Source organism: Gasterosteus aculeatus, chromosome 15, assembly GCF_964276395.1.
Source record: "Gasterosteus aculeatus chromosome 15, fGasAcu3.hap1.1, whole genome shotgun sequence".
Classification (NCBI taxonomy): domain Eukaryota; kingdom Metazoa; phylum Chordata; class Actinopteri; order Perciformes; family Gasterosteidae; genus Gasterosteus; species Gasterosteus aculeatus.
In genome coordinates this window covers 18,923,330-18,946,727 of record NC_135703.1, presented here as the reverse complement: position 1 = coordinate 18,946,727, position 23,398 = coordinate 18,923,330, and positions in this window count along the sequence as shown.

The following is a 23,398-nucleotide window of genomic DNA, read 5'->3' as shown; positions in this document are numbered from 1 at the left end:
ACACTAACTTGCAGATGTACACAAAGACACACTAACATGCAGATGTACACAAAGACACTAACATGTAGATGTACACAAAGACACACTAACAAGTAGATGTACACACGGACACACTAACATGAAGATGTACACAAAGACACACTAACAAGTAGATGTACACAAAGACACACTAACATGAAGATGTACACAAAGACACACAAACAAGTACATGTACACAAAGACACACTAACATGTAGATGTACACAAAGACACACTAACTTGTAGATGTACACACGGACACACTATCATGAAGATGTACACAAAGACACACTAACAAGTATATGTACACAAAGACACACTAACTTGCAGATGTACACAAAGAAACACTAACATGTATATGTACACAAAGACACACTAACGTGCAGATGTACACAAAGAAACACTAACATGTAGATGTACACAAAGACACACTGAAATGTAGATGTACACAAAGACACACTAACATGTGGATGTGCACACGGACACACTAACAAGTAGATGTAAACACGGACACACTAACATGTAGATGTGCACACAAAGACAAACTAACATGTATATGTACACAAAGACACACTAACTTGTCGATGTACACACGGACACACTAACATGTAGATGTACACACGGACACACTAACATGTAGATGTACACAAAGAAACACTAACATGTAGATGTACACAAAGACACACTAACATGTCAATGTACACAAAGACACACTAACATGTAGATGTACACACGGACACACTAACATGTAGATGTACACAAAGAAACACTAACATGTAGATGTACACAAAGACACACTAACATCACAATGTACACAAAGACACACTAACATGTAGATGTACACACGGACACACTAACATGTAGATGTACACAAAGACACACTAACAAGTAGATGTACACACGGACACATTAACATGAAGATGTACACAAAGACACACTAACTTGCCGATGTACACAAAGACACACTAACTTGCCGATGTACACAGAGACACCTTAACGTGCAGATGTACACAAAGACACCTTAACGTGCAGATGTACACAAAGACACACTAACTTGCAGATGTACACAAAGACACACTAACATGCAGATGTACACAAAGACACACTAACATGCAGATGTACACAAAGACACACTAACTTGCAGATGTGCACACAGACACACTAACAAGTAGATGTACACACGGACACACTAACATGAAGATGTACACAAAGACACACTAACAAGTAGATGTACACAAAGACACACTAACTTGCCGATGTACACAGAGACACACTAACTTGCAGATGTACACAAAGACACACTAACTTGCAGATGTGCACACAGACACACTAACAAGTAGATGTACACACGGACACACTAACATGAAGATGTACACAAAGACACACTAACAAGTAGATGTACACAAAGACACACTAACTTGCCGATGTACACAGAGACACACTAACTTGCAGATGTACACAAAGACACCTTAACGTGCAGATGTACACAAAGACACACTAACATGCAGATGTACACAAAGACACACTAACATGCAGATGTACACAAAGACACACTAACATGCAGATGTACACAAAGACACACTAACTTGCAGATGTGCACACAGACACACTAACAAGTAGATGTACACACGGACACACTAACATGAAGATGTACACAAAGACACACTAACAAGTAGATGTACACACGGACAAACTAACATGTAGATGTACACAAAGAAACACTAACATGTATATGTACACACGGACACACTAACAAGTAGATGTATACACGGACACACTAACATGAAGATGTACACAAAGACACACTAACTTGCCGATATACACAAAGACACATTAACTTGCCGATGTACACAAAGACACACTAACTTGCCGATGTACACAAAGACACACTAACTTGCCGATGTACACAAAGACACACTAACTTGCCGATGTACACAAAGACACCTTAACGTGCAGATGTACACAAAGACACACTAACTTGCAGATGTACACAAAGACACACTAACATGCAGATGTACACAAAGACACTAACATGTAGATGTACACAAAGACACACTAACAAGTAGATGTACACAAAGACACACTAACTTGTAGATGTGCACAGGGACACACTAACTTGTAGATGTACACACGGACACACTATCATGAAGATGTACACAAAGACACACTAACAAGTATATGTACACAAAGACACACTAACTTGCAGATGTACACAAAGAAACACTAACATGTATATGTACACAAAGACACACTAACGTGCAGATGTACACAAAGAAACACTAACATGTAGATGTACACAAAGACACACTGAAATGTAGATGTACACAAAGACACACTAACATGTGGATGTGCACACAAAGACAAACTAACATGTATATGTACACAAAGACACACTAACAAGTACATGTACACAAAGACACACTAACATGTAGATGTGCACAGGGACACACTAACATGTAGATGTGCACACAGACACACTAACAAGTCGATGTACACAGAGACACACTAACTTGCAGATGTACACAAAGACACCTTAACGTGCAGATGTAAACAAAGACACACTAACTTGCAGATGTACACAAAGACACACTAACATGCAGATGTACACAAAGACACACTAACATGCAGATGTACACAAAGACACACTAACTTGCAGATGTGCACACAGACACACTAACAAGTAGATGTACACACGTACACACTAACATGAAGATGTACACAAAGACACACTAACAAGTAGATGTATACACGGACACACTAACATGAAGATGTACACAAAGACACACTAACTTGCCGATGTACACAAAGACACACTAACTTGCCGATGTACACAAAGACACACTAACTTGCCGATGTACACAAAGACACATTAACTTGCCAATGTACACAAAGACACACTAACTTGCCGATGTACACAAAGACACACTAACTTGCCGATGTACACAAAGACACCTTAACGTGCAGATGTACACAAAGACACACTAACTTGCAGATGTACACAAAGACACACTAACATGCAGATGTACACAAAGACACTAACATGTAGATGTACACAAAGACACACTAACAAGTAGATGTACACACGGACACACTAACATGAAGATGTACACAAAGACACACTAACAAGTAGATGTACACAAAGACACACTAACTTGTAGATGTGCACAGGGACACACTAACATGTAGATGTGCACACAGACACACTAACAAGTCGATGTACACAAAGACACACTAACATGAAGATGTACACAAAGACACACAAACAAGTACATGTACACAAAGACACACTAACTTGTAGATGTACACACGGACACACTATCATGAAGATGTACACAAAGACACACTAACAAGTATATGTACACAAAGACACACTAACTTGCAGATGTACACAAAGAAACACTAACATGTATATGTACACAAAGACACACTAACGTGCAGATGTACACAAAGAAACACTAACATGTAGATGTACACAAAGACACACTGAAATGTAGATGTACACAAAGACACACTAACATGTGGATGTGCACACGGACACACTAACAAGTAGATGTGCACACAAAGACAAACTAACATGTATATGTACACAAAGACACACTAACTTGTCGATGTACACACGGACAAACTAACATGTAGATGTACACACGGACACACTAACAAGTAGATGTACAAACAGAGACACTAACATGTAGATGTACACACGGACACACTAACATGTAGATGTACACAAAGAAACACTAACATGTAGATGTACACAAAGACACACTAACATGTCAATGTACACAAAGACACACTAACATGTAGATGTACACACGGACACACTAACATGTAGATGTACACAAAGACACACTAACAAGTAGATGTACACACGGACACTAACATGTAGATGTACACAAAGACACACTAACTTGCAGATGTACACAAAGACACACTAACTTGCAGATGTACACAAAGACACTCTAACTTGCCGATGTACACAAAGACACTCTAACTTGCCGATGTACACAAAGACACATTAACTTGCCAATGTACACAAAGACACACTAACTTGCCGATGTACACAAAGACACACTAACTTGCCGATGTACACAAAGACACCTTAACGTGCAGATGTACACAAAGACACACTAACTTGCAGATGTACACAAAGACACACTAACATGCAGATGTACACAAAGACACTAACATGTAGATGTACACAAAGACACACTAACAAGTAGATGTACACACGGACACACTAACATGAAGATGTACACAAAGACACACTAACTTGCAGATGTGCACACAGACACACTAACAAGTAGATGTACACACGGACACACTAACATGAAGATGTACACAAAGACACACTAACAAGTAGATGTACACACGGACAAACTAACATGTAGATGTACACAAAGAAACACTAACATGTATATGTACACACGGACACACTAACAAGTAGATGTACACACGGACACACTAACATGAAGATGTACACAAAGACACACTAACTTGCCGATGTACACAAAGACACACTAACTTGCCGATGTACACAAAGACACACTAACTTGCCGATGTACACAAAGACACATTAACTTGCCAATGTACACAAAGACACACTAACTTGCCGATGTACACAAAGACACACTAACTTGCCGATGTACACAAAGACACCTTAACGTGCAGATGTACACAAAGACACACTAACTTGCAGATGTACACAAAGACACACTAACATGCAGATGTACACAAAGACACTAACATGTAGATGTACACAAAGACACACTAACAAGTAGATGTACACACGGACACACTAACATGAAGATGTACACAAAGACACACTAACAAGTAGATGTACACAAAGACACACTAACATGAAGATGTACACAAAGACACACAAACAAGTACATGTACACAAAGACACACTAACATGTAGATGTACACAAAGACACACTAACTTGTAGATGTACACACGGACACACTATCATGAAGATGTACACAAAGACACACTAACAAGTATATGTACACAAAGACACACTAACTTGCAGATGTACACAAAGACACCTTAACGTGCAGATGTACACAAAGACACCTTAACGTGCAGATGTACACAAAGACACACTAAAATGTAGATGTACACAAAGACACACTAAAATGTAGATGTACACAAAGACACACTAACATGAAGATGTACACAAAGACACACTAACAAGTAGATGTACACACGGACACACTAACATGAAGATGTACACAAAGACACACTAACAAGTAGATGTACACAAAGACACACTAACATGTAGATGTGCACAGGGACACACTCACATGTAGATGTGGACACAGACACACTAACAAGTCGATGTACACAAAGACACACTAACATGAAGATGTACACAAAGACACACTAACATGAAGATGTACACACGGACACACTAACATGAAGATGTACACACGGACACACTAACATGAAGATGTACACAAAGACACACTAACATGAAGATGTACACAAAGACACACTAACAAGTAGATGTACACACGGACACACTAACATGTAGATGTACACAAAGAAACTCTAACATGTAGATGTACACAAAGACACACTAACTTGTCAATGTACACAAAGACACACTAACTTGACGATGTACACACGGACACACTAACGTGTAGATGTACACAAAGACACACTAACAAGTAGATGTACACACGGACACTAACATGTAGATGTACACAAAGACACACTAACTTGCCGATGTACACAAAGACACACTAACTTGCAGATGTACACAATGACACACTAACTTGCCGATGTACACAAAGACACACTAACTTGCCGATGTACACAAAGACACACTAACTTGCCGATGTACACAAAGACACACTAACTTGCAGATGTACACAAAGACACACTAACAAGTACATGTACACAAAGACACACTAACATGTAGATGTGCACACAGACACACTAACAAGTCGATGTACACAAAGACACACTAACATGTAGATGTACACAAAGACACACAAACAAGTCGATGTACACAGAGACACACTAACTTGCAGATGTACACAAAGACACACTAACAAGTAGATGTACACACGGACACATTAACATGAAGATGTACACAAAGACACACTAACTTGCCGATGTACACAAAGACACACTAACTTGCCGATGTACACAAAGACACACTAACTTGCCGATGTACACAAAGACACACTAACTTGCCGATGTACACAAAGACACACTAACTTGCCGATGTACACAATGACACACTACCTTGCCGATGTACACAATGACACACTAACTTGCCGATGTACACAAAGACACACTAACTTGCCGATGTACACAAAGACACACTAACTTGCCGATGTACACAAAGACACACTAACTTGCCGATGTACACAAAGACACCTTAACGTGCAGATGTACACAAAGACACACTAAAATGTAGATGTACACAAAGACACACTAAAATGTAGATGTACACAAAGACACACTAACATGAAGATGTACACAAAGACACACTAACAAGTAGATGTACACACGGACACACTAACATGAAGATGTACACAAAGACACACTAACAAGTAGATGTACACAAAGACACACTAACATGTAGATGTGCACAGGGACACACTCACATGTAGATGTGGACACAGACACACTAACAAGTCGATGTACACAAAGACACACTAACATGAAGATGTACACAAAGACACACTAACATGAAGATGTACACACGGACACACTAACATGAAGATGTACACACGGACACACTAACATGAAGATGTACACAAAGACACACTAACATGAAGATGTACAAAAAGACACACTAACATGAAGATGTACACAAAGACACACTAACAAGTAGATGTACACACGGACACACTAACATGTAGATGTACACAAAGACACACTAACTTGTCAATGTACACAAAGACACACTAACTTGTCGATGTACACACGGACACACTAACATGTAGATGTACACAAAGACACACTAACAAGTCGATGTACACACGGACACTAACATGTAGATGTACACAAAGACACACTAACTTGCCGATGTACACAAAGACACACTAACTTGCAGATGTACACAAAGACACTCTAACTTGCCGATGTACACAAAGACACTCTAACTTGCCGATGTACACAAAGACACTCTAACTTGCCGATGTACACAATGACACACTAACTTGCCGATGTACACAAAGACACACTAACTTGCCGATGTACACAAAGACACACTAACTTGCCGATGTACACAAAGACACACTAACTTGCAGATGTACACAAAGACACACTAACTTGCAGATGTACACGCGGACACACTATCATGAAGATGTACACAAAGACACACTAACAAGTACATGTACACAAAGACACACTAACATGTAGATGTGCACACAGACACACTAACAAGTAGATGTACACAAAGACACACTGAAATGTATATGTACACAAAGACACACTAACGTGCAGATGTACACAAAGAAACACTAACATGTAGATGTACACAAAGACACACTGAAATGTAGATGTGCACACGGACACACTAACAAGTAGATGTGAACACGGACACACTAACATGTAGATGTGCACACAAAGACAAACTAACATGTATATGTACACAAAGACACACTAACTTGTCGATGTACACACGGACACACTAACATGTAGATGTACACACGGACACACTAACAAGTAGATGTACAAACAGAGACACTAACATGTAGATGTACACACGGACACACTAACATGTAGATGTACACAAAGAAACACTAACATGTAGATGTACACAAAGAAACACTAACATGTAGATGTACACAAAGACACACTAACATGTCAATGTACACAAAGACACACTAACATGTAGATGTACACACGGACACACTAACATGTAGATGTACACAAAGACACACTAACAAGTAGATGTACACACGGACACATTAACATGAAGATGTACACAAAGACACACTAACTTGCCGATGTACACAAAGACACACTAACTTGCCGATGTACACAAAGACACTCTAACTTGCCGATGTACACAAAGACACACTAACTTGCAGATGTACACAAAGACACACTAACTTGCAGATGTACACAAAGACACCTTAACGTGCAGATGTACACAAAGACACACTAAAATGTAGATGTACACAAAGACACACTAAAATGTAGATGTACACAAAGACACACTAACATGAAGATGTACACAAAGACACACTAACAAGTAGATGTACACACGGACACACTAACATGAAGATGTACACAAAGACACACTAACAAGTAGATGTACACAAAGACACACTAACATGTAGATGTGCACAGGGACACACTCACATGTAGATGTGGACACAGACACACTAACAAGTCGATGTACACAAAGACACACTAACATGAAGATGTACACAAAGACACACTAACATGAAGATGTACACACGGACACACTAACATGAAGATGTACACACGGACACACTAACATGAAGATGTACACAAAGACACACTAACATGAAGATGTACACAAAGACACACTAACAAGTAGATGTACACACGGACACACTAACATGTAGATGTACACAAAGAAACTCTAACATGTAGATGTACACAAAGACACACTAACTTGTCAATGTACACAAAGACACACTAACTTGACGATGTACACACGGACACACTAACGTGTAGATGTACACAAAGACACACTAACAAGTAGATGTACACACGGACACTAACATGTAGATGTACACAAAGACACACTAACTTGCCGATGTACACAAAGACACACTAACTTGCAGATGTACACAATGACACACTAACTTGCCGATGTACACAAAGACACACTAACTTGCCGATGTACACAAAGACACACTAACTTGCCGATGTACACAAAGACACACTAACTTGCAGATGTACACAAAGACACACTAACAAGTACATGTACACAAAGACACACTAACATGTAGATGTGCACACAGACACACTAACAAGTCGATGTACACAAAGACACACTAACATGTAGATGTACACAAAGACACACAAACAAGTCGATGTACACAGAGACACACTAACTTGCAGATGTACACAAAGACACACTAACAAGTAGATGTACACACGGACACATTAACATGAAGATGTACACAAAGACACACTAACTTGCCGATGTACACAAAGACACACTAACTTGCCGATGTACACAAAGACACACTAACTTGCCGATGTACACAAAGACACACTAACTTGCCGATGTACACAAAGACACACTAACTTGCCGATGTACACAATGACACACTAACTTGCCGATGTACACAAAGACACACTAACTTGCCGATGTACACAAAGACACACTAACTTGCCGATGTACACAAAGACACACTAACTTGCCGATGTACACAAAGACACACTAACTTGCCGATGTACACAAAGACACACTAACTTGCAGATGTACACAAAGACACTCTAACTTGCCGATGTACACAAAGACACTCTAACTTGCCGATGTACACAATGACACACTAACTTGCCGATGTACACAATGACACACTAACTTGCCGATGTACACAAAGACACACTAACTTGCCGATGTACACAAAGACACACTAACTTGCCGATGTACACAAAGACACACTAACTTGCAGATGTACACAAAGACACACTAACTTGCAGATGTACACGCGGACACACTATCATGAAGATGTACACAAAGACACACTAACAAGTACATGTACACAAAGACACACTAACATGTAGATGTGCACACAGACACACTAACAAGTCGATGTACACAAAGACACACTAACATGTAGATGTACACAAAGACACACAAACAAGTACATGTACACAAAGACACACTAACATGTAGATGTGCACAGGGACACACTAACATGTAGATGTGCACACAGACACACTAACAAGTCGATGTACACAGAGACACACTAACTTGCAGATGTACACAAAGACACACTAACTTGCAGATGTACACAAAGACACACTAACATGCAGATGTACACAAAGACACACTAACATGCAGATGTACACAAAGACACACTAACTTGCAGATGTGCACACAGACACACTAACAAGTAGATGTACACACGGACACACTAACATGAAGATGTACACAAAGACACACTAACAAGTAGATGTACACACGGACAAACTAACATGTAGATGTACACAAAGAAACACTAACATGTATATGTACACACGGACACACTAACAAGTAGATGTACACACGGACACACTAACATGAAGATGTACACAAAGACACACTAACTTGCCGATGTACACAAAGACACACTAACTTGCCGATGTACACAAAGACACACTAACTTGCCGATGTACACAAAGACACATTAACTTGCCAATGTACACAAAGACACACTAACTTGCCGATGTACACAAAGACACACTAACTTGCCGATGTACACAAAGACACCTTAACGTGCAGATGTACACAAAGACACACTAACTTGCAGATGTACACAAAGACACACTAACATGCAGATGTACACAAAGACACTAACATGTAGATGTACACAAAGACACACTAACAAGTAGATGTACACACGGACACACTAACATGAAGATGTACACAAAGACACACTAACAAGTAGATGTACACAAAGACACACTAACATGAAGATGTACACAAAGACACACAAACAAGTACATGTACACAAAGACACACTAACGTGCAGATGTACACAAAGAAACACTAACATGTAGATGTACACAAAGACACACTGAAATGTAGATGTACACAAAGACACACTAACATGTGGATGTGCACACGGACACACTAACAAGTAGATGTGCACACAAAGACAAACTAACATGTATATGTACACAAAGACACACTAACTTGTCGATGTACACACGGACACACTAACATGTAGATGTACACACGGACACACTAACAAGTAGATGTACAAACAGAGACACTAACATGTAGATGTACACACGGACACACTAACATGTAGATGTACACAAAGAAACACTAACATGTAGATGTACACAAAGACACACTAACATGTCAATGTACACAAAGACACACTAACATGTAGATGTACACACGGACACACTAACATGTAGATGTACACAAAGACACACTAACAAGTAGATGTACACAAAGACACCTTAACGTGCAGATGTACACAAAGACACCTTAACGTGCAGATGTACACAAAGACACACTAACTTGCAGATGTACACAAAGACACACTAACATGCAGATGTACACAAAGACACACTAACATGCAGATGTACACAAAGACACACTAACTTGCAGATGTGCACACAGACACACTAACAAGTAGATGTACACACGGACACACTAACATGAAGATGTACACAAAGACACACTAACAAGTAGATGTACACAAAGACACACTAACATGCCGATGTACACAAAGACACACTAACTTGCCGATGTACACAGAGACACACTAACTTGCAGATGTACACAAAGACACCTTAACGTGCAGATGTAAACAAAGACACACTAACTTGCAGATGTACACAAAGACACACTAACATGCAGATGTACACAAAGACACACTAACATGCAGATGTACACAAAGACACACTAACTTGCAGATGTGCACACAGACACACTAACAAGTAGATGTACACACGGACACACTAACATGAAGATGTACACAAAGACACACTAACAAGTAGATGTACACACGGACAAACTAACATGTAGATGTACACAAAGAAACACTAACATGTATATGTACACACGGACACACTAACAAGCAGATGTATACACGGAAACACTAACATGAAGATGTACACAAAGACACACTAACTTGCCGATGTACACAAAGACACACTAACTTGCCGATGTACACAAAGACACACTAACTTGCCGATGTACACAAAGACACATTAACTTGCCAATGTACACAAAGACACACTAACTTGCCGATGTACACAAAGACACACTAACTTGCCGATGTACACAAAGACACCTTAACGTGCAGATGTACACAAAGACACACTAACTTGCAGATGTACACAAAGACCCACTAACATGCAGATGTACACAAAGACACTAACATGTAGATGTACACAAAGACACACTAACAAGTAGATGTACACACGGACACACTAACATGAAGATGTACACAAAGACACACTAACAAGTAGATGTACACAAAGACACACTAACTTGTAGATGTGCACAGGGACACACTAACATGTAGATGTGCACACAGACACACTAACAAGTCGATGTACACAAAGACACACTAACATGAAGAGGTACACAAAGACACACAAACAAGTACATGTACACAAAGACACACTAACATGTAGATGTACACAAAGACACACTAACTTGTAGATGTACACACAGACACACTATCATGAAGATGTACACAAAGAAACACTAACATGTAGATGTACACAAAGACACACTGAAATGTAGATGTACACAAAGACACACTAACATGTGGATGTGCACACGGACACACTAACAAGTAGATGTAAACACGGACACACTAACATGTAGATGTGCACACAAAGACAAACTAACATGTATATGTACACAAAGACACACTAACTTGTCGATGTACACACGGACACACTAACATGTAGATGTACACACGGACACACTAACAAGTAGATGTACACAAAGACACACTAACTTGCAGATGTGCACACAGACACACTAACAAGTAGATGTACACACGTACACACTAACATGAAGATGTACACAAAGACACACTAACAAGTAGATGTATACACGGACACACTAACATGAAGATGTACACAAAGACACACTAACTTGCCGATGTACACAAAGACACACTAACTTGCCGATGTACACAAAGACACACTAACTTGCCGATGTACACAAAGACACATTAACTTGCCAATGTACACAAAGACACACTAACTTGCCGATGTACACAAAGACACACTAACATGCAGATGTACACAAAGACACTAACATGTAGATGTACACAAAGACACACTAACAAGTAGATGTACACACGGACACACTAACATGAAGATGTACACAAAGACACACTAACAAGTAGATGTACACAAAGACACACTAACTTGTAGATGTGCACAGGGACACACTAACATGTAGATGTGCACACAGACACACTAACAAGTCGATGTACACAAAGACACACTAACATGAAGATGTACACAAAGACACACAAACAAGTACATGTACACAAAGACACACTAACATGTAGATGTACACAAAGACACACTAACTTGTAGATGTACACACGGACACACTATCATGAAGATGTACACAAAGACACACTAACAAGTATATGTACACAAAGACACACTAACTTGCAGATGTACACAAAGAAACACTAACATGTATATGTACACAAAGACACACTAACGTGCAGATGTACACAAAGAAACACTAACATGTAGATGTACACAAAGACACACTGAAATGTAGATGTACACAAAGACACACTAACATGTGGATGTGCACACGGACACACTAACAAGTAGATGTGCACACAAAGACAAACTAACATGTATATGTACACAAAGACACACTAACTTGTCGATGTACACACGGACACACTAACATGTAGATGTACACACGGACACACTAACAAGTAGATGTACAAACAGAGACACTAACATGTAGATGTACACACGGACACACTAACATGTAGATGTACACAAAGAAACACTAACATGTAGATGTACACAAAGACACACTAACATGTCAATGTACACAAAGACACACTAACATGTAGATGTACACACGGACACACTAACATGTAGATGTACACAAAGACACACTAACAAGTAGATGTACACAAAGACACCTTAACGTGCAGATGTACACAAAGACACCTTAACGTGCAGATGTACACAAAGACACACTAACTTGCAGATGTACACAAAGACACACTAACATGCAGATGTACACAAAGACACACTAACATGCAGATGTACACAAAGACACACTAACTTGCAGATGTGCACACAGACACACTAACAAGTAGATGTACACACGGACACACTAACATGAAGATGTACACAAAGACACACTAACAAGTAGATGTACACAAAGACACACTAACATGCCGATGTACACAAAGACACACTAACTTGCCGATGTACACAGAGACACACTAACTTGCAGATGTACACAAAGACACCTTAACGTGCAGATGTAAACAAAGACACACTAACTTGCAGATGTACACAAAGACACACTAACATGCAGATGTACACAAAGACACACTAACATGCAGATGTACACAAAGACACACTAACTTGCAGATGTGCACACAGACACACTAACAAGTAGATGTACACACGGACACACTAACATGAAGATGTACACAAAGACACACTAACAAGTAGATGTACACACGGACAAACTAACATGTAGATGTACACAAAGAAACACTAACATGTATATGTACACACGGACACACTAACAAGCAGATGTATACACGGAAACACTAACATGAAGATGTACACAAAGACACACTAACTTGCCGATGTACACAAAGACACACTAACTTGCCGATGTACACAAAGACACACTAACTTGCCGATGTACACAAAGACACATTAACTTGCCAATGTACACAAAGACACACTAACTTGCCGATGTACACAAAGACACACTAACTTGCCGATGTACACAAAGACACCTTAACGTGCAGATGTACACAAAGACACACTAACTTGCAGATGTACACAAAGACCCACTAACATGCAGATGTACACAAAGACACTAACATGTAGATGTACACAAAGACACACTAACAAGTAGATGTACACACGGACACACTAACATGAAGATGTACACAAAGACACACTAACAAGTAGATGTACACAAAGACACACTAACTTGTAGATGTGCACAGGGACACACTAACATGTAGATGTGCACACAGACACACTAACAAGTCGATGTACACAAAGACACACTAACATGAAGAGGTACACAAAGACACACAAACAAGTACATGTACACAAAGACACACTAACATGTAGATGTACACAAAGACACACTAACATGCAGATGTACACAAAGACACTAACATGTAGATGTACACAAAGACACACTAACAAGTAGATGTACACACGGACACACTAACATGAAGATGTACACAAAGACACACTAACAAGTAGATGTACACAAAGACACACTAACTTGTAGATGTGCACAGGGACACACTAACATGTAGATGTGCACACAGACACACTAACAAGTCGATGTACACAAAGACACACTAACATGAAGATGTACACAAAGACACACAAACAAGTACATGTACACAAAGACACACTAACATGTAGATGTACACAAAGACACACTAACTTGTAGATGTACACACGGACACACTATCATGAAGATGTACACAAAGACACACTAACAAGTATATGTACACAAAGACACACTAACTTGCAGATGTACACAAAGAAACACTAACATGTATATGTACACAAAGACACACTAACGTGCAGATGTACACAAAGAAACACTAACATGTAGATGTACACAAAGACACACTGAAATGTAGATGTACACAAAGACACACTAACATGTGGATGTGCACACGGACACACTAACAAGTAGATGTGCACACAAAGACAAACTAACATGTATATGTACACAAAGACACACTAACTTGTCGATGTACACACGGACACACTAACATGTAGATGTACACACGGACACACTAACAAGTAGATGTACAAACAGAGACACTAACATGTAGATGTACACACGGACACACTAACATGTAGATGTACACAAAGAAACACTAACATGTAGATGTACACAAAGACACACTAACATGTCAATGTACACAAAGACACACTAACATGTAGATGTACACACGGACACACTAACATGTAGATGTACACAAAGACACACTAACAAGTAGATGTACACAAAGACACCTTAACGTGCAGATGTACACAAAGACACCTTAACGTGCAGATGTACACAAAGACACACTAACTTGCAGATGTACACAAAGACACACTAACATGCAGATGTACACAAAGACACACTAACATGCAGATGTACACAAAGACACACTAACTTGCAGATGTGCACACAGACACACTAACAAGTAGATGTACACACGGACACACTAACATGAAGATGTACACAAAGACACACTAACAAGTAGATGTACACAAAGACACACTAACATGCCGATGTACACAAAGACACACTAACTTGCCGATGTACACAGAGACACACTAACTTGCAGATGTACACAAAGACACCTTAACGTGCAGATGTAAACAAAGACACACTAACTTGCAGATGTACACAAAGACACACTAACATGCAGATGTACACAAAGACACACTAACATGCAGATGTACACAAAGACACACTAACTTGCAGATGTGCACACAGACACACTAACAAGTAGATGTACACACGGACACACTAACATGAAGATGTACACAAAGACACACTAACAAGTAGATGTACACACGGACAAACTAACATGTAGATGTACACAAAGAAACACTAACATGTATATGTACACACGGACACACTAACAAGCAGATGTATACACGGAAACACTAACATGAAGATGTACACAAAGACACACTAACTTGCCGATGTACACAAAGACACACTAACTTGCCGATGTACACAAAGACACACTAACTTGCCGATGTACACAAAGACACATTAACTTGCCAATGTACACAAAGACACACTAACTTGCCGATGTACACAAAGACACACTAACTTGCCGATGTACACAAAGACACCTTAACGTGCAGATGTACACAAAGACACACTAACTTGCAGATGTACACAAAGACCCACTAACATGCAGATGTACACAAAGACACTAACATGTAGATGTACACAAAGACACACTAACAAGTAGATGTACACACGGACACACTAACATGAAGATGTACACAAAGACACACTAACAAGTAGATGTACACAAAGACACACTAACTTGTAGATGTGCACAGGGACACACTAACATGTAGATGTGCACACAGACACACTAACAAGTCGATGTACACAAAGACACACTAACATGAAGAGGTACACAAAGACACACAAACAAGTACATGTACACAAAGACACACTAACATGTAGATGTACACAAAGACACACTAACTTGTAGATGTACACACAGACACACTATCATGAAGATGTACACAAAGAAACACTAACATGTAGATGTACACAAAGACACACTGAAATGTAGATGTACACAAAGACACACTAACATGTGGATGTGCACACGGACACACTAACAAGTAGATGTAAACACGGACACACTAACATGTAGATGTGCACACAAAGACAAACTAACATGTATATGTACACAAAGACACACTAACTTGTCGATGTACACACGGACACACTAACATGTAGATGTACACACGGACACACTAACAAGTAGATGTAAACACGGACAAACTAACATGTAGATGTACACAAAGAAACACTAACATGTATATGTACACACGGACACACTAACAAGTAGATGTATACACGGACACACTAACATGAAGATGTACACAAAGACACACTAACTTGCCGATGTACACAAAGACACACTAACTTGCCGATGTACACAAAGACACACTAACTTGCCGATGTACACAAAGACACATTAACTTGCCAATGTACACAAAGACACACTAACTTGCCGATGTACACAAAGACACACTAACTTGCCGATGTACACAAAGACACCTTAACGTGCAGATGTACACAAAGACACACTAACTTGCAGATGTACACAAAGACACACTAACATGCAGATGTACACAAAGACACTAACATGTAGATGTACACAAAGACACACTAACAAGTAGATGTACACACGGACACACTAACATGAAGATGTACACAAAGACACACTAACAAGTAGATGTACACAAAGACACACTAACTTGTAGATGTGCACAGGGACACACTAACTTGTAGATGTACACACGGACACACTATCATGAAGATGTACACAAAGACACACTAACAAGTATATGTACACAAAGACACACTAACTTGCAGATGTACACAAAGAAACACTAACATGTATATGTACACAAAGACACACTAACGTGCAGATGTACACAAAGAAACACTAACATGTAGATGTACACAAAGACACACTGAAATGTAGATGTACACAAAGACATACTAACATGTGGATGTGCACACAAAGACAAACTAACATGTATATGTACACAAAGACACACTAACAAGTACATGTACACAAAGACACACTAACATGTAGATGTGCACAGGGACACACTAACATGTAGATGTGCACACAGACACACTAACAAGTCGATGTACACAGAGACACACTAACTTGCAGATGTACACAAAGACACCTTAACGTGCAGATGTAAACAAAGACACACTAACTTGCAGATGTACACAAAGACACACTAACATGCAGATGTACACAAAGACACACTAACATGCAGATGTACACAAAGACACACTAACTTGCAGATGTGCACACAGACACACTAACAAGTAGATGTATACACGGACACACTAACATGAAGATGTACACAAAGACACACTAACTTGCCGATGTACACAAAGACACACTAACTTGCCGATGTACACAAAGACACACTAACTTGCCGATGTACACAAAGACACATTAACTTGCCAATGTACACAAAGACACACTAACTTGCCGATGTACACAAAGACACACTAACTTGCCGATGTACACAAAGACACCTTAACGTGCAGATGTACACAAAGACACACTAACTTGCAGATGTACACAAAGACACACTAACATGCAGATGTACACAAAGACACTAACATGTAGATGTACACAAAGACACACTAACAAGTAGATGTACACACGGACACACTAACATGAAGATGTACACAAAGACACACTAACAAGTAGATGTACACAAAGACACACTAACTTGTAGATGTGCACAGGGACACACTAACATGTAGATGTGCACACAGACACACTAACAAGTCGATGTACACAAAGACACACTAACATGAAGATGTACACAAAGACACACAAACAAGTACATGTACACAAAGACACACTAACATGTAGATGTACACAAAGACACACTAACTTGTAGATGTACACACGGACACACTATCATGAAGATGTACACAAAGACACACTAACAAGTATATGTACACAAAGACACACTAACTTGCAGATGTACACAAAGAAACACTAACATGTATATGTACACAAAGACACACTAACGTGCAGATGTACACAAAGAAACACTAACATGTAGATGTACACAAAGACACACTGAAATGTAGATGTACACAAAGACACACTAACATGTGGATGTGCACACGGACACACTAACAAGTAGATGTGCACACAAAGACAAACTAACATGTATATGTACACAAAGACACACTAACTTGTCGATGTACACACGGACACACTAACATGTAGATGTACACACGGACACACTAACAAGTAGATGTACAAACAGAGACACTAACATGTAGATGTACACACGGACACACTAACATGTAGATGTACACAAAGAAACACTAACATGTAGATGTACACAAAGACACACTAACATGTCAATGTACACAAAGACACACTAACATGTAGATGTACACACGGACACACTAACATGTAGATGTACACAAAGACACACTAACAAGTAGATGTACACAAAGACACCTTAACGTGCAGATGTACACAAAGACACCTTAACGTGCAGATGTACACAAAGACACACTAACTTGCAGATGTACACAAAGACACACTAACATGCAGATGTACACAAAGACACACTAACATGCAGATGTACACAAAGACACACTAACTTGCAGATGTGCACACAGACACACTAACAAGTAGATGTACACACGGACACACTAACATAAAGATGTACACAAAGACACACTAACAAGTAGATGTACACAAAGACACACTAACATGCCGATGTACACAAAGACACACTAACTTGCCGATGTACACAGAGACACACTAACTTGCAGATGTACACAAAGACACCTTAACGTGCAGATGTAAACAAAGACACACTAACTTGCAGATGTACACAAAGACACACTAACATGCAGATGTACACAAAGACACACTAACATGCAGATGTACACAAAGACACACTAACTTGCAGATGTGCACACAGACACACTAACAAGTAGATGTACACACGGACACACTAACATGAAGATGTACACAAAGACACACTAACAAGTAGATGTACACACGGACAAACTAACATGTAGATGTACACAAAGAAACACTAACATGTATATGTACACACGGACACACTAACAAGCAGATGTATACACGGAAACACTAACATGAAGATGTACACAAAGACACACTAACTTGCCGATGTACACAAAGACACACTAACTTGCCGATGTACACAAAGACACACTAACTTGCCGATGTACACAAAGACACATTAACTTGCCAATGTACACAAAGACACACTAACTTGCCGATGTACACAAAGACACACTAACTTGCCGATGTACACAAAGACACCTTAACGTGCAGATGTACACAAAGACACACTAACTTGCAGATGTACACAAAGACCCACTAACATGCAGATGTACACAAAGACACTAACATGTAGATGTACACAAAGACACACTAACAAGTAGATGTACACACGGACACACTAACATGAAGATGTACACAAAGACACACTAACAAGTAGATGTACACAAAGACACACTAACTTGTAGATGTGCACAGGGACACACTAACATGTAGATGTGCACACAGACACACTAACAAGTCGATGTACACAAAGACACACTAACATGAAGAGGTACACAAAGACACACAAACAAGTACATGTACACAAAGACACACTAACATGTAGATGTACACAAAGACACACTAACATGTAGATGTACACAAAGACACACTAACTTGCCGATGTACACAAAGACACACTAACTTGCAGATGTACACAATGACACACTAACTTGCCGATGTACACAAAGACACACTAACTTGCCGATGTACACAAAGACACACTAACTTGCCGATGTACACAAAGACACACTAACTTGCAGATGTACACAAAGACACACTAACAAGTACATGTACACAAAGACACACTAACATGTAGATGTGCACACAGACACACTAACAAGTCGATGTACACAAAGACACACTAACATGTAGATGTACACAAAGACACACAAACAAGTCGATGTACACAGAGACACACTAACTTGCAGATGTACACAAAGACACACTAACAAGTAGATGTACACACGGACACATTAACATGAAGATGTACACAAAGACACACTAACTTGCCGATGTACACAAAGACACACTAACTTGCCGATGTACACAAAGACACACTAACTTGCCGATGTACACAAAGACACACTAACTTGCCGATGTACACAAAGACACACTAACTTGCCGATGTACACAATGACACACTACCTTGCCGATGTACACAATGACACACTAACTTGCCGATGTACACAAAGACACACTAACTTGCCGATGTACACAAAGACACACTAACTTGCCGATGTACACAAAGACACACTAACTTGCCGATGTACACAAAGACACACTAACTTGCCGATGTACACAAAGACACACTAACTTGCAGATGTACACAAAGACACTCTAACTTGCCGATGTACACAAAGACACTCTAACTTGCCGATGTACACAATGACACACTAACTTGCCGATGTACACAATGACACACTAACTTGCCGATGTACACAAAGACACACTAACTTGCCGATGTACACAAAGACACACTAACTTGCCGATGTACACAAAGACACACTAACTTGCAGATGTACACAAAGACACACTAACTTGCAGATGTACACGCGGACACACTATCATGAAGATGTACACAAAGACACACTAACAAGTACATGTACACAAAGACACACTAACATGTAGATGTGCACACAGACACACTAACAAGTCGATGTACACAAAGACACACTAACATGTAGATGTACACAAAGACACACAAACAAGTACATGTACACAAAGACACACTAACATGTAGATGTGCACAGGGACACACTAACATGTAGATGTGCACACAGACACACTAACAAGTCGATGTACACAGAGACACACTAACTTGCAGATGTACACAAAGACACACTAACTTGCAGATGTACACAAAGACACACTAACATGCAGATGTACACAAAGACACACTAACATGCAGATGTACACAAAGACACACTAACTTGCAGATGTGCACACAGACACACTAACAAGTAGATGTACACACGGACACACTAACATGAAGATGTACACAAAGACACACTAACAAGTAGATGTACACACGGACAAACTAACATGTAGATGTACACAAAGAAACACTAACATGTATATGTACACACGGACACACTAACAAGTAGATGTACACACGGACACACTAACATGAAGATGTACACAAAGACACACTAACTTGCCGATGTACACAAAGACACACTAACTTGCCGATGTACACAAAGACACACTAACTTGCCGATGTACACAAAGACACATTAACTTGCCAATGTACACAAAGACACACTAACTTGCCGATGTACACAAAGACACACTAACTTGCCGATGTACACAAAGACACACTAACTTGCCGATGTACACAAAGACACACTAACTTGCCGATGTACACAAAGACACCTTAACGTGCAGATGTACACAAAGACACACTAACTTGCAGATGTACACAAAGACACACTAACATGCAGATGTACACAAAGACACTAACATGTAGATGTACACAAAGACACACTAACAAGTAGATGTACACACGGACACACTAACATGAAGATGTACACAAAGACACACTAACAAGTAGATGTACACAAAGACACACTAACATGAAGATGTACACAAAGACACACAAACAAGTACATGTACACAAAGACACACTAACGTGCAGATGTACACAAAGAAACACTAACATGTAGATGTACACAAAGACACACTGAAATGTAGATGTACACAAAGACACACTAACATGTGGATGTGCACACGGACACACTAACAAGTAGATGTGCACACAAAGACAAACTAACATGTATATGTACACAAAGACACACTAACTTGTCGATGTACACACGGACACACTAACATGTAGATGTACACACGGACACACTAACAAGTAGATGTACAAACAGAGACACTAACATGTAGATGTACACACGGACACACTAACATGTAGATGTACACAAAGAAACACTAACATGTAGATGTACACAAAGACACACTAACATGTCAATGTACACAAAGACACACTAACATGTAGATGTACACACGGACACACTAACATGTAGATGTACACAAAGACACACTAACAAGTAGATGTACACAAAGACACCTTAACGTGCAGATGTACACAAAGACACCT